Source organism: Mytilus trossulus, chromosome 1 (assembly GCF_036588685.1).
Source record: "Mytilus trossulus isolate FHL-02 chromosome 1, PNRI_Mtr1.1.1.hap1, whole genome shotgun sequence".
NCBI classification, from domain to species: Eukaryota; Metazoa; Mollusca; class Bivalvia; order Mytilida; family Mytilidae; genus Mytilus; species Mytilus trossulus.
The window spans coordinates 61,826,219-61,842,403 of record NC_086373.1 but is presented as its reverse complement, the minus strand read 5'-3'; the positions used below and the strand labels follow the sequence as shown (position 1 = coordinate 61,842,403).

Sequence of the window (16,185 nt, the reverse complement as noted above, 5' to 3'; positions counted from 1 at the left end):
ATATATACACATCTTCAAATGATTTAGTACTTTTATCACCATGTGTAGTAAAAGATTAAACCTTTATTGAAACTTCCGAGTTGAGCTTCTTTTCTATCTTACATATTTTATGCCCCACCTACGATAGTAGAGGAGCATTATGTTTTCTGGTCTGTGCGTCCGTTCATCCGTCCGTTCGTTCGTCCGTCCGTTCGTTCGTCCGTCTGTCCCGATTCAGGTTAAAGTTTTTTGGTCAAGGTAGTTTTTGATGAAGTTGAAGTCCAATCAACTTAAAACTTAGTACACATGTTTCCTATGATATGATCTTTCTAATTTTAATGCCAAATTAGAGTTTTCACCCCAATTTCACGGTCCACTGAACATGGAAAATGATAGTGCGAGTGGGGCATTCGTGTACTATGGACACATTCTTGTTATATTATCAATTCGGCCTATTTGCCGCAACTTCCAGAAAATTTTAATTTCATATCCAGAAAATTGGATACTTTAAAAAAAAGAACGTGTTTGATAAATGATTTTTATACTTAAATTTGCATAATTTAGATCAATAAAATAACCAGGTTATAACTGTATTTTGTCAATTTTCTGAAAAAATCGTGTTTGTGAAAAACAAACCAATAATTTTAAAAATAAGAAAAGATATACACATAGGTCTGCGCCTAACATACATACATGACATATAACTACTTACATTTCCTTTCTTCAAAAGGCCTTCCAACTATAAAAGTTAAGAAAATCAATATACAAATAAATTGAAACGATACATTCGTTGTGAACGTTTGAGAACTTAAAAATAGATTTTTTTTTAATAAAAAGCCAGACTATCATATCACTTTTTTATTTCATGTTTTATTTCGGAATGTATATTTGTTCATATCTAGAGTATACAAGCTCTTACGTTTCAATTTTATAACTAAGTTCGAATTCATTGACAGGTTCCTTAATTCTTTAAATAATGAAAATTGAAACGCAGCTCTATCCCAGATAGGAAGTGTTTGCATATATTCAGTTTATAATGTATGAATGATACATATTTATGCAGTAGATCTGATAATCTATTTTATATAAATAGGGATATCCAGTTTGTTAGCCGGCAAGTAATAAAAAAGACGAATACATAAATACTTTTTTTCTGTATAACAAATACATAATGTTGATAAAATATTAAACCATATCACGCTTTTTTGTTTTCTTGATATTAACAATAGTTAACAATTTACGGGTGAATCCGATACAGATACCAATACTATATTTCCAGTTGTATTTAGAAAACCATGTTCACATAGATGGAAAAAAACAAAGAAACTGTGCACCTTTAAATCGGCATGACTTAATCAGATGACAATACGAGTAATACATTGCTTACTATAAGGCATCTGTACTTTATTTCAGTCACAGGTGACCACTGGTATTTCAAAAGTAATGAACAAATTGATATTACCACAAAGAGGGACATTACAAGACTCCCAACGTTTGTTTACATCTGTAGTATAACACCAAGGTCCTCCCTTATGAATGTCTGGATTTCGACAGTAGTTATGGTCTCCAGCCCAGGTATATTTGTGATTGTTAGGAGTGGTATCTGACCATCTCTGACAAGTGAAACCGTTAATGGTATAGTTGATCGTGCCTTTATACGTAGTACCAAATAAATCAGACATGCAGTTACTATCTGGTAAAATATATTAAGGTCAAAATTACATTTGTAAACATATACTGTAATATACAGCAACCTAACATTAAAATGAGAATGGAAATGGGGAATGTATCAAAGAGGCAACACCTGACCAAAAAGCAGACATCAGCCGGGGAGGACCCATAGATAGGTCTTCAACACAGCGAGCAAATTCCTCACCCTGAGGCGGTTCTCAGCTGGTTACGTAAGTAAAATGTGTACTTGTTCAATGAGTATGGACGTCATACTAAACTTTAAATGCATAACAAATAAGTAAACATGACCAATTGTGTTGCAAAGTAATTGAATAGGTAAAACTATTCTATGCACCTGTCCTATGTCAGGGGCCTGTTGTTCAGTGGTTGTCGTATGTTGTTGAGATTCATAGGTGTTCTCGTTTTTCGTTTTTTTATATAGAATATACTTTTTGGGTTTCTCTTTGAATCGTTTTACACTAATCATTTGGTGCTCTTTGTAGCTTGCAGTTTGTAAGAACCAACGGTCTATGTTGAAGGCCGTACTTTGACCTGTAATTGTAAACTTTTAAACATTATGACTTCGATGGAGTGTTTTTACATTGACACTCATCTTCTAATTAATATTATTTATGTTAGCCACGTTAAATGGCAATCGAAACAATTATCCGTGATATTGTCAATATGTTCCCTAATATTCGGCAAAACTTTAAGGAATTTGTGCTCCACATTTACGGCCTTTGTTCATCAACTGTGTTTTGTAATTTTGAGCAATTCTACGATTCACCCTCTTTGATGGATTAAGTGTTGTTGTATTTCAATCTCATCGGTGTATAACCACATTCATTCGTACATCAAAACCATGAATTGTGCGAATTTTAGATTTTCTTAATTATAACAAGCATTACGTAAATTAATTTACAATTCATTAGTTTAAATTTATCTAGTAGTTATATATAATGGCCCAAATAAATGAATTTATTGTCAATGTATCAAGCACAACAATTTTAAATTTCGTGTCTGTTGGGAATATGTAAGTTGTCCATCCAAACAAATGAAAGTTAACGTTGGTAAATCTTGACGACGGATTGTTTCAGTGCCAAACACATGAGCTGTATCAAAACAAATTAAACTTTCATGTCATTTGGTCTCTAGTGGACAATTGTCTCTTTAGTAATCATTCCACATTTTATATTTATTGATTTCAATCTAACTGGTAACACAAAACTCAAAAGATCAAAATTATTCGCGAAACATTTAAGAATAAACAGAAAATAAAACGAAGTGGTTTAAGGCTTCTTTTATAGTAAGTTATTGTATCTTAACGTTAAAGTCCAAAGCCGGTATTATTACAGCATGAACAAAACTGAACAGCCTCCAAGGAATTAGAAGTGAAATGATCGTTTGCATCTTCTATTCAGTTTAACTCCCAGTAACATCAACCCATCTTGTCAATAGAGAAAACAACACAAGCGACATAAGTATCTACTTTATACGTTAAATGCTACTTAACAATGGTATTTGTACATAGGAAGTGTCAACTCCATGTTATTTATACCTTCCAAGCGTCATTTCAACATACATTACACATATGAGATGGAAAATTTTTAATTTGGATTGTCTTTCTTTTCCCAAAATAATTTTTAGGCCGTGAAACAGGTGAAAACGTTCATGTTTTAATCACTGACTTTGCATACGTAAGATGGTTAGTCCGTGATTGTTTTTATAGATTCATAATTTTTTGACAGTAAGCTAAAAAATACGATTTTTATAGATAAAATGAAATATTTCAGTATCTTTTAATTTAAGTTGTCATATTTGATATCTTTTTTTTTCCAAATTGATTAATTTAAGTTTTCGGTGAAGACGACATTTGTATCTTTACAGTTGTAATGTTAATGCGCAATGTTATTTATCAACCGATGGACACTTATTAAGTTTACTAGAAGATCTTTGTAGAGTCCCAAGTCATTAATTCCATAAATGCGTTGCAGCGCATACAACAGGATATCGAACAAACTTGAATAAATCAAGATTATAAAATTATAAGGAGTGAAAACAGATAAAAGAAAATGTAGCTGATGGCTGCAATTTGTTTTCCCTCTTTGAAAGTTTTTTTTTATGCAGAAAGAGCAAGAGCCATTACAACATATGTTAAGTAAATTTGAGGAAATTTCAGTCATACACTGGTACACACGATTTCATATTACATTCGTTTATTTTATAGTCTGAGTAAAGCCGTTTTCAATTAATATTTTACTGTGCGTCTTTTATGTTTGTAATGTTAATATACTGTTGTATCAGATTTAGGGTGAAGGTTGGCCCCTGTTAACACGTTCAAATCCGCTGCATATATTCCTAAGTCAGACAAAAGTTTCAGGAGCATTGAAAACATGATATTAAAAAAAAATCTTATTATGAGTATTTTAAGCAGCAGCAACAACAACTCTCTTTCCTCGACTAGCGGCAGCATCAAAACACACACAAGAAGGTAGTGAGCACCAGAGCTGTAGAGGAATTAAAAGCATTACATGGAAACACCTTGTATATGACTTAACATGAAGCAACAGCAGCAGCGGCAATACTTTAAAGTGTGAAATGAGCACTAGTACACTAGGCCAATATTTAATAACACAACTTGAAAACGTCACAGAAAGCACCCAAATTAGAATTTTAACCTATCAATGTAAATAAAAAGATATGGTGTGAGTGCCAATGAGACAATTTTACATCCTAGTCAAGTCCATATATACATTTGAGAACGCGGACTTTACAGAAAGCACTCCAACCCGTAAAGCCCTGTCTCGTAGTTGCAACGTTATAACGCCCAACATTGATCGATTCTGTTCAGGAACTATTTTAATTTACGCCATCTTCTAGTGAAGAGTTAGCCTGAGCTGGAACTGGCAGTGACTTTGCATTGTAACCCAAGATAAAAAAACAAACAATAAAAACACCTAGAACTATTTCTATAAACATCTACCCATCCGAGAAGTTTAGAACCAAAAAGGCGGAAAAATGTTGAGACTCCCTATCGGCACTCCAGGGACGATAAAGAAACTAACATCGGCTGTATAACGTAATCCAACATTGAAGTTTAAATATATCTTCTCACAGATAAGATGAAGTCTTTTTTTCCTACAGATTCAATTTAGTTTCGCGAAATGTTGCACAATTCTGAAGCCCAAATGCAATGCATGATTTCTCGAAAAACCTTTTGAAATTAAATGATACGGTTAGTATTCCTATCATGGTAAACCAGTTGCCGCATAACAATGTAAGGGGTATATTCACATCAGCAAATGTCATACATCTGATATTTCAGGAAGCTACCTTTTGATTTAAGGGGGGGGGGGGGGGGGGGGGGGGGGGCTACGATAAAAAAAATGTGTCCTGCACTTTTTTTAAGTTGTAATTTCTGTCCTGCATTTTTATTTTATATGGTCCTGTTTTTTTTGCCCAGTTGCTCATCCTGCCTTTTTTAATTCGAATTTTCAATCGAAACATGTATACTGTATTTTTTTAAATCAAAATTTCTGTCCTGCCTATTTTTATTAAATTTCATCTAACCGAACTTGTACAACCTTATCTAAATAAATCTAATGATGAAACAAATGTTTTAAGCTCTTTGATGAAACAAATGTTTTAAGCTCTTGAATGAAACAAATGTTTTAAGCTCTTTGATGAAACAAATATTTTAAGCTCTTTGATGAAACAAATGTTTTAAGCTCTTTGATGAAACAAACGTTTTAATCTCATAGGTTAAATCCGTTTATATGGTGTCAACAAGGGGGTATAAAAGCGTCAAAAGAGGGATATAAATAAAACAAAAAATCATATATATCACAGAAAACTATTTCTTATAGGAAATTGTTGTTTAAAAACAAATTACATTCTTGCTTCGTATCACTAGTTTCCAATTCATTCTTATCTGTCAAGTTCATAATCCAGTCGTAGCTATAAAAGTTACGACAACAATTACATGAACCGTCAATGAATTGTAGTCTAGGTCTTTTATCTGCAATATAGTAATATGCATTTTCTACACAAAATGTAAAGCTCTGGATCGACTCAGTTTTGAAGAGACCAAAAATTGTGATAGACTCATTTTTTAAAGATTAACAATAAAATATTAAAATCCTAATTAATGTACAAAAAAATGAACGAAAAACAAATATGTAACACGGCACCAAACGACAACCACTGAATTACAGGCTCTAGACTTGGGTACAGGCACATATGTACGTAAAACGGGGTTAAACATGTTAGCGGAGTCCCAATCATCCCCCTAAACTGGAACAGTGGTGTTAAATTACAAGAACGAAATGTAAAAATCATTTGAAAAAGGCTTATCTGTAGATATTCGGTCTCCACAGTATTTCTTGTACCTTTTGGGAACCCGCAAATATATTTGCTTTTCTCTTTATTTCGTAGCAACGTTATGTTACATATTCATATATGATGTTTAATGCCAAGACGCAAATATAGGCTGATTAAGGAGGTTTGCTACTCAGTTTTTAGACTTTTGTCAGATTTTCGGAATCCTCTGGTTTATCATTCAATGTGCCTCGATTTTTTTGGCAAATTAACCCCCTTTTTTTATTTATATTTTCCTTCCATATATTTAAATAAGCCATTTTTCAATTTAGAATTGAATGCTTCTTTTTGTAACTTTATAGGGTTGTAAAAGCGTTGACCGTGCGCACATTTTTAGTATGAAAAGCTTCCGCGCTTCATACAAAATGTACTTCGGTCAACGCTTTTACACCATAATAAATTTGTAATTACATTACTTCAATACTTATAATTACATTTTTTAACTATGATCATGAAAACACGAATTTTATAAATTTTGTATATTGTTCACCTGTGCACTTTATTGTGGGACCACGTGCTATCATGAATGAAATGTTTTATTGAGTGATGCAATTGCTTACGGAATAACAAGTGATGTGCCGTTAGCCAATCAAAATAAAGTATTATAATGACACATACATCTAATGTTATTATAATCTTATAAAATCCTTGTTATTTTTGAAATAGATAGTGGCCAATTTTAAATAAATGAAAAGTCTAGAAAAAATTGTTTCCCGCCAAATTTTCAACGACTTATATCTCGAAAACATGCACACGGACCCTCCATTTTTCTGCTTTTATAGTTTCTTTCATTGTATACTATCAATTTATAACAGTTTTTAAAAAAAAATTGTTTTTTTAAAATAGAGTAGTAAACATCCTCAAGTTTAACTTGAGTTAATTAAACTAAATTGATTTGTGTGGGACTTGTGCTTAATTATCTAAAAAACATTTTGTTGATTGATATAGATCGTTACTCATCTAGACTAAGTGTTAACTGGTTATACAAGTTCCTGACCTGTGAAGTGGAGCTGTAGGAGACTATTCTGTCTGTCTGTCTGTCTGTCTGTCTGTCTGTCTGTCTGTCTGTCTGTCTGTCTGTCTGTCTGTCTGGTTGTCATGTCTGGTTGTCTTGTCTGTCTGGTGGTCCTGTATGTCTGGTGATCTTGTCTATCTGTCAGTTTATCTGGTGTTGTTGTCCGTCTGTCTGTTTATCTGGTGTGTCTGTCTGTCTGGTGGTCTTGTCTGTCTGTCTGTATCTCTTTGGTGGTCTTGTTGGTCTGATGGTCTTATCTGTCTGTATATCTGTCTTTCTGGTGGTATTGTCGGGTTGGCAAATGTCCATGATTAAATCCAGATCAAGTTCGAATTTGTTTGGGTCTTATGAGTTTGACCGTGTTATTCTTTATATGCTGGATACAATCCACGCTAGTCTGTGTCAACACTTGTTTCATTCGATATTTCATAAACATGTTTGCAAGAAGTTCTTCCGCAAAAAAACTTCGTTACTTATGTGTTCAACATTACTGTAGATACTTGTTTAAAGAGATGATTGATACAATATAACCAGGAGATTGCCACTCAGATGTTCCGTTAATTTTCTTTCTAATTTTGACATCATAGAAGGAACGCACAATCTTTTTATTTGTTTGAAAATTTGTTTCGGAGGGGCATCTTATTTCATACAGACAATTTGATGAAGTATATATGAAGCATAAAGAATAAAACTTTTAAAAAATCCTTTGTTTAACCACAAAAGATGAATGGTCGATATCTAACGATATAAACAATCAGATATCTAATTACAAGGGGGAATAATGTTGATTTTAAGCAACTATTGGTTACCGTATGACCTTCATTATTGAGCTTTAGTCCAGACCCAGGGCTCAATTTTAGATTGCCTTAATTATGTACTGACGACAATAAACAAAAAAGAACTATCTTGATATAAGATATACGACACATGTATATGTTGGCGTGAAGTTTTGCATCAACCATAAATATTCATCTTTAGATATTTTTTTATAATTTCACACATGTATGGTGATTCTGACTTGACTATAAGGTCTATCAGACGGGGTTAAAAAAAACCCTTCAAAATACTAGTTATGATAAAATACGACAAACACAACTTTACGTCAAACACAACTTTAAATTAGTGATACAAACTATTTTGGTGTGAATATCGTCAACAAAGTGAGATGATATTTGTATGTTGAGATTTTTTATTTCAATTATAATATTATAATGATAGTATACTTTGACTTAATTATTAACCCTTGATATTTAAAACAAAGTATAACAGATGTATAGCAGTGTCTCCAGTTATTGAATCCTAAACTGGATATCAGATCTTTATATCTTCATTTGCTTCCATTAATTACGATTATTTTTCTTATAATATTTTTGGGGTGGTGTTCTCGAAGGTATCCTAAGATTCGTCCTAAGTCATAGATAAGACCGATTTTAGGATGGACTTAGGATCGACTTGGGACACTCTTAAGTTGTGTCTCGAAGCTCTCTCAGACGAATCTTATGTTAGGACGTCCTAAACATTTCCTAAGTCGAAATTTTAAATATTTAAAGTAATTTTGTGATGAAACATTTATTAATGACGAAATTATTTAACAAAATTGTTTACAAATTTTATTATAACATGTACAGAATTAAATGCATAATTACCAATGTAATTATATCGAAAAGGATTGTTATTTAAACTTGAAAACAATTTGTTTTGAAATGAGAATTAAATTTGTAGTGTAATCGTATCGTGAAACACGAAGTTCAAAGTTTAAAATCATGCACAATTTCTTTATATACGAGTTAATAACCGATGGTGCGTTTCATTTTATGTTCATTTTTACGTAAAATAATGAGCAAAAAGCGAAATCCAAACATAATTACACTAGGATGAAGATAGGATGCTCTTAAGACACCTTATTGGGTGTCCTAAAGTTAGGACGAAAAATGAGATATATCATAAGTTAAGAGAGCTTCGAGAACACGACTTAGGACAAAGACTTGTCATAAGATAGACTTAGGACACATCCTAATCCTAAGATAGCTTCGAGAACACCACCCCAGCTCTTTATATCTTCCTTTGCTTCCATTAATTACGATTATTTTTCTTGCGATTTAATGGTCAATAATTTTAAGTTACCACAATCACTAAATACTAAAACAATCAAAACGGCTTTTTCAAGTTTAAGACGACTAATTGTGCACTGACGAAATCTCTTTTTTGGAAAGGGAATTACAACGAGAAAGCAAACATGTGCAAACCAAACACAAATATTATAAGGATCTATAAGCAGCAACTTAGTCAAGCACTGAGTAGCATATGACCGAGCATAAATTATGGCGGTGGACAAACATGTTTACCGACTCAAAATTCTCTCCTTAGTTTAGAAAGCAGTCGGTAAAAATCAGTTTAAAAAGACAGTTGCAACAATTCACAATAAATAACTCGTAAGAAATAGTCTAAGCTATGACATAGATTAACGATCTGAGAAAGTAAAGCTCGGGATGACGAAGTATAAAAAAAATGAAAGAAAAAGCATTTCAAAAAGACAACACCAGACCATAACGCAGAATTCAGCCGATTAATGGCATTGGGCTGTATCTGTTTTTTTGATCGGTTTGTTTCTATCAAACAAAAAAGACTTACACGTACAGTATCAACCAACAAAAGATTGTTTAATTGTCCAATGTATTCATGGTTCCCTAACTGAAAATAAATGTTGTCTTAATTCAAATATCCTAATTAGATTAAGGAAAAATATGAAGATAAAGGCTGAATGCATTTCGGAAAAAGGGAGACAATTCAATCTCAAATATAGTCTTAATTGTGATTTCTTACGTATACTTTATGTATGACGTTAGTAAGGTCAGATATCGAGAATTCTCTAATAGTCGTTTTAGATCTGATGACAAACACGTGATTAATTAATATTTATTTCAAACTCAATAATCAGATAATTTCACATTTGGCACGAAAACATTGAACGGAAGTCATTCATTAAGCAATTTGAAAATCTTTGGGGAATATATCAAATTTTTAGTACAACATTGGAGCAACTCGTTCTTTTAAAGACTTGCATATCAAAAAGGTTCAAATCTTGAATATGTGTTTTTAGGTAAAGCTGCTTTCATTACTTATCGTTATTCATTCAAAACCATCATACACACAATGTTTTGTTTTATTGTTTATACAGCACTTTAAGGGCATGTGATACAGTTACAAGGTTGGCAATGAGGTTGCTAACGTAAATTGTAATTTTCGCGACGTCAAACTATGACTTATCGGGAAAAGATTCAGTTTTCGACTGATTTGTATCATTTTTACTTATTTTACCTGAAAACGAGTTCATAGACCCCTCTTTTTTTTTTATAAAATGCCATTTGGTTTGATAACGTGAAAAGATTGTGTGTGCCAATTTTTATGATAACGTAAATAGTGCACTTTTTTTTACTTAAATAAATATACAGCAAAAAATGGTGTTTTTTTCTACATATATTTGATTCAATGAGTTACTTCTGAATAAAAAATGTATACATTTTTTGAATACTTATAAAATATAGAAATTACAAATCATTTAACAAAAAAAAACAATTTGTGGTTATCTTTTAAAACAAAAAAGTTTTTGTCTTTCTTTCAAACCGGAATACCAATCCGGAAATGAGCACCAACGATATATTCCCTTGTTCATATTTAATCAAGTAACCGTATCTGTGAATAGTACTGTATATCACAACTCTTTATCGTCCTGGCAACAAATATTATGCTTCTTGTTAATCAGATTCTGCTTATAGAGATGAAGAATCTGAGATCACCCCCAATTCTTGTATTTTTTTGTATTTGTTTGTTGATTCTGTATCTTGATACATATGTTTTGTTCTTGCTTTTACCAGATTGTCAGCGACTTATTAAATTGTGAGTATGCTTTTTTCGCCTTTTATCATTTTTTCATGTACTCTAGGTATATCATTTTCACATTTGTTTGGTATTTTCAACAATTATAAAAATCACGAACAATTCAAAACATTAATTTAAAAAAAACAGATCAGTCAATAACATTAGAGAAAGCCTCAAAACTTTTATTTTACATATTGCTAATAACAATGATTAATTTGAAGATAACACGTTATGATTTTTTTGTTGTAATGGGGATAAAATACCGTGATATAACACATTATTTTTAAAGCGCACACAGGATACAAAGTTATATTCTCAATTAGAATTTTTACAACTTGGTGTAATGCAAGATTAAAAAAATAAATTCTGTAGCACTGCAGCACCAAGAGATATATGTGATGTATTGTTAATTTACCTTAATGAGACAGCTCTATCTCGAATGACACGGTTGCTTTTGATATGTCGGCTTACGTCTAAGCAAGGTTCATATGTTTACTTAGTTACCATATGTCCATCCGGAATATGTAATTGTACTTTTCAATTTCACTTTTCATTAAGCCAACAGTTATTATATACAACTTAGAAAAGACAAAAATCAACACAAGCAAATGAACTGTTTGTGTCATTTTGGTCTTTTGTAGATAGTTGTCTCATTGGCAATCATACCACATCTTCTTTTTTATATTTACACTGTATAAGGATCAAAACATTGTTAAACATTTGACTTTCTTTTTACAAAATAACACAGAAACTAGCTCTGATTTTAAAAGTCTTTTTTTGAGTACATGTTCATCCTACTGTAACATGATTAGTCATACAACAGTGTTGATAGCCAATGAAAAAACAATATACTAATCTATCATCTTGATTAATGGACCTGGTATTTATTTCTTTATCGATTACGTTGATCTCTTGCATGGATTTGTAAAAAAAAACATATTCATAACTTTTGTAATTTTAGGAAAAGAAGTTCCATTTTATAGTACCAAAACAACAAACATTTTATGGCTTTAGGTTTTTAGATTATTCATAAAAACAGGCTCATACAGTCCTTGGATGGTGTAAACTTCCCACTTACACCATAAACCATTACACATCCCTTAATGACAAATATTTTACCCTGATCGATAGCGAGGGATAACTTATCGACATAAAGGGACAACCCGTGGTTAAATCACGATATATTCAAGCCCCAATGACATAAGTGACATACTGAAACTATGTACAATAATATATTTAGATAGGTTTTGATGTATATAAATGATACTGGTACTTAAATACAAAAATGGCATATGTCACTTATTTTATCATTGATTGTTTACGCTGCCTTGTTGTGATTATTTTCGGTGTCACAAGCATGTTTTTTCCCGTAAAATGCTTATATTTTCAGTATTCTGACGTCGCTAAAGACTTTGATTGATCTACCTAATTGCAATGTCTGTTGTTTACGTTTAGATGACTTCTTAAAGCAAATCTTTCATGAACAAGGGAATGAGATGATTACAAATTCACATGATAGGTACTGGTAAGTTGCTTAACCAGGGTAGAGAACAGGGAATGTACAATACCAATAAAATATTTGCTTAAAGTTGACATTTTGTCTTCATTAATGGCGCAATGTTATTGTAAGTCTTCTATCGATCTATGGTCGACTGTTGAAGTCCCTTATTGGTAGTATAGATCGATTAAAATTTTACATTTTCATCTGTAGAGATGGTGGCATTTTCAGTCGACTCTAAGGCTTTTCTACCTCTGAAATAGATTACCTTAGCTGTTTTTGGCAAAACGTCTAGGTATTTTGGTCCTCAATGCTCTTCAACGTCGTATGTTTTTTGGCCTTTTAAACATTTAATTTATTCAAACGTCACTGATGAGTCTTTTAAAGACGCACCGCGCGTCTAAAGATAAAAGTGTAAAATTTAAGTTCTGGTATCTATGGTGAGTTCCTTTACATCCACTGGATCGATGCCACTGGTGGTGGATATTTATTTCCCCGAGAGTATCACCAGCCCAGTAGTCAGCACTTCTGTCTTGACCTGAGTTATCATTGATAAGTTAATAATAATGAATTAACTGTTAACAAAACTTTGAAATTTTGAAATACTAAAGCTTTTCAGGAAGAGATTACCTTAGCGGTATTTGATAAAACGTGTAGGTATTTTTGGTCCTCAATGCTCTTCAACTTAATTTATTTGGCCTTTTACATATGTTTTGATTCGAGCGTCACTGGTGAGTCTTTTGTAGACGAAGCGCGCGTCTGGTTTTAAATTTCCAATTGATAAATTGTTAACCTTTTTTGAAAATAATTAAATGTGAGTCAACACGAGACGTAGCAGTTAACCTTGATATTTGCTTTATGCATGTGACCAAATATTTCTGTCCAAATTCAAATTATCAGATGACGTCCACTGACAAAAAGATTCAAAATTTGAGACATATCTTGAACCCTCCTGTTTCATCGAACTTACAATAACGAGCGATTATAATATGATACAATGCTGATCCTAACATTGAAGCTATTAAAGGAAGAGTTTGAAGAGTCACGACTGAAACCATTCTTTCAATTAAAAAAACGTCCTTATTTATAACAAAATATTTTTTTATTACTAAATAACCCTTATAAAAGACATAAACAATGGAAAACCACTGAACGATAGGCTCTAGATCTGGGTACTCCTTATAAATAAGGTTGCAGGGTAAAACATGTTTGCTAGGGTCAGTCTCTCTCTCTAATCTAGGACATAGGTGTTACAGTCAAACATAATGATAAGCTATACAAAAGTCATATCACAGTATAACACAGATATCGTTTAATACAGTTTATTAAACAACATTATTTGAAAGATACAACTATTACTGCAAAAAGTTCATACTTTTATAATTTGTAAAAAAAGTAAATCCAGAAAAGCGCTTCGGAAGTTAGAAATTATTTAACGTGTTGTTTTCAATTTTGTAAAAGGGCGTTTTTTTTAAATAGTTTCTTTCCAGATTGCATGAAAAAAACATTTGTGGAAAAAAGTAGTAAAACTATTTTGTTTTTATTGAACCTCTTTCTAGAAGATCAACCCATACAATTTTGCCATTTGATAAGGGACTCTCCGTTTTGAATTTTCTTCAATCTAACAATTCATTTCTTATGAAACGTTCTACAATTTACAATTTACAATCGACAATTTACAATCAACAATTTACAATTTACAATCTACAATTTTTAATCTACAATTAACAACACAATCATATTGTTCTGTTTTAAATGTTTACAACGCGACATAAATGTACAACATATACATGATATAGAACAGATCACTTAGAATAATCCTTTAGACAAAACTCAGAAAGTATGCTAATGGAACAATGAATTCTTTATGAGATGCTTCATTTGTGTATGTAAATTTTAGAGTTTTTGGTGTAAAATTAAACGATATTTTTTATATTGGATCACAATATTAAATGATATTGGATATTATGTATAATATTTGATTACTATCTAATATCGATCGTTGGATGCATTTTTTACAGAAAATATTTTTTTTTCCGTTATCATTTTCTTAAATAAAAATACCTGTTTTTTTTTGTTTCAATAATGAACACCAATCTTGTGGATTAATGTATAGCGTACAGGAGACAATATAATTCTTTTCAACCAGTTTTCAAGTCAAAATGAAAAATTAACAACATGTATTTATAATTCTAGGCTATCGCGTGAGTTTACAACATCTAACTAAATTATGTATTCATTATACAATGGAAATATCTATTGTCATGAATTTCATGCTAATTAACATCTGTTTTCTTCCTTCTTTTGAATACTCGGAATTCGTTTACATACTGTGCTTAACTGAAAGTAAAATGTAATTCATATGATGATAATGGTTAGGTTATTGATTTCAACGTGTGTGGCATCTAACACACGCATATCAAGAAAATAAATAGTTATGCGATATGACTATAAAACGTTTCTAGAAGACCAATAACTCAACCAGATTTGTGCCTCGAGAGTTCACAGTTCAAAATGTTATAAACTTGAATGGATCAAGAGTTTTCCATCGATATGATATTATGATTGCCTCTAATTGTTTTTTTTTAGTTTATAAATTTCCGAATCATTCTTCAATGACTTTGTATAACACTCATGAATTATTGCTAATTGCCTTAGGGTTTAAAAATATAAACTAAGACAGTTTAACGTCACAAGAACGCCACATATGAAATTTCTTTACTAAGGAGAGACAGTTATGTACTGTGGATTCATTTATTTTCGTGGGTATCAATTTTCGTGGATGGTTGAAAATTTGCATATTCGTGGATATTTGATTTCGTAATTTTGACCTTCTCTGTATACAAAGCCTATTAAACATATGCATTTCGTTAAGCATTTGATTTCGTGGTTCACCTGTACCCATGAAACCCACGAAATTGGTCTCCAACGAATAATAATAAATCCACAGTAATTAATCTTGTTAGTATTGAGACATAAGATTAAACTACTGATAACCCCTTTTAGAGAAACATAAATCTGTCAAATATTTGACAATTCGTCCTTAAAAGTTTGTCATTTCGTCCTTGAAAGTGTGTCAAATCGTCCTAGAAAGTTTGTCAAATCGTCCTTGAAAGTTTGTGTTTTAAATGATAATTCAAGAACAACTTGATAAATTCTTTAATATTTGTACACAATTTGGTAGCAAATACAAATTGTGTCCGACTTTGATGTTTTATTTTCATGTATTCAATAGTTATCCCTTTAACTGTTTGTTACTGATTTTTGATTTGTTTTCTGATAATAATAACTGTATTTTTTTTTACACAATGTCATGAACAATAAGGAATAAATCAAGTTCTATTTGACGACATTTGGTTTAACCTTCCGAAAAATGTTTTTAAAATTCAAATATATAACTGAAACACTAATAGGTACAAGAATCTTTTCCAATTTTTTAATGACATAGATCATAAACTACACATGCAAAACATTTATTATAATATTATAATTTAGTACGCCAGATGCGCGTTTCGTTTACATAAGACTCATCAGTGACGCTCAAATCAAAAAAATTATGAAGCCAAACAAAGTACAAAGTTAAGGAGCATTGAGGATCCAAAATTCCAAAAATTTGTGCCAAATACGGCTCAGGTAATCTATGTCTGTGCAGATATGTTATTACCCTATTCCTAGTTATGCTATTGTTGTCTGTGGTATTGGTCAGTTTGCTTATTATAAAGTGCGCTTCGTCTTCCTTGATTTTTTTCTCATGAAGTAATTTTTC

The 16,185-nt window shown here is 31.7% G+C and overlaps 1 protein-coding gene across 1 annotated transcript in view; it reads right to left on the bottom strand.

Moving 5' to 3' along the window:
• The window catches only part of LOC134684756 (G-protein coupled receptor GRL101-like), a 36,610-nt gene that overhangs the window by 15,776 nt on the left and 4,649 nt on the right, over positions 1 to 16,185 (bottom strand). The window lies entirely within an intron of this gene.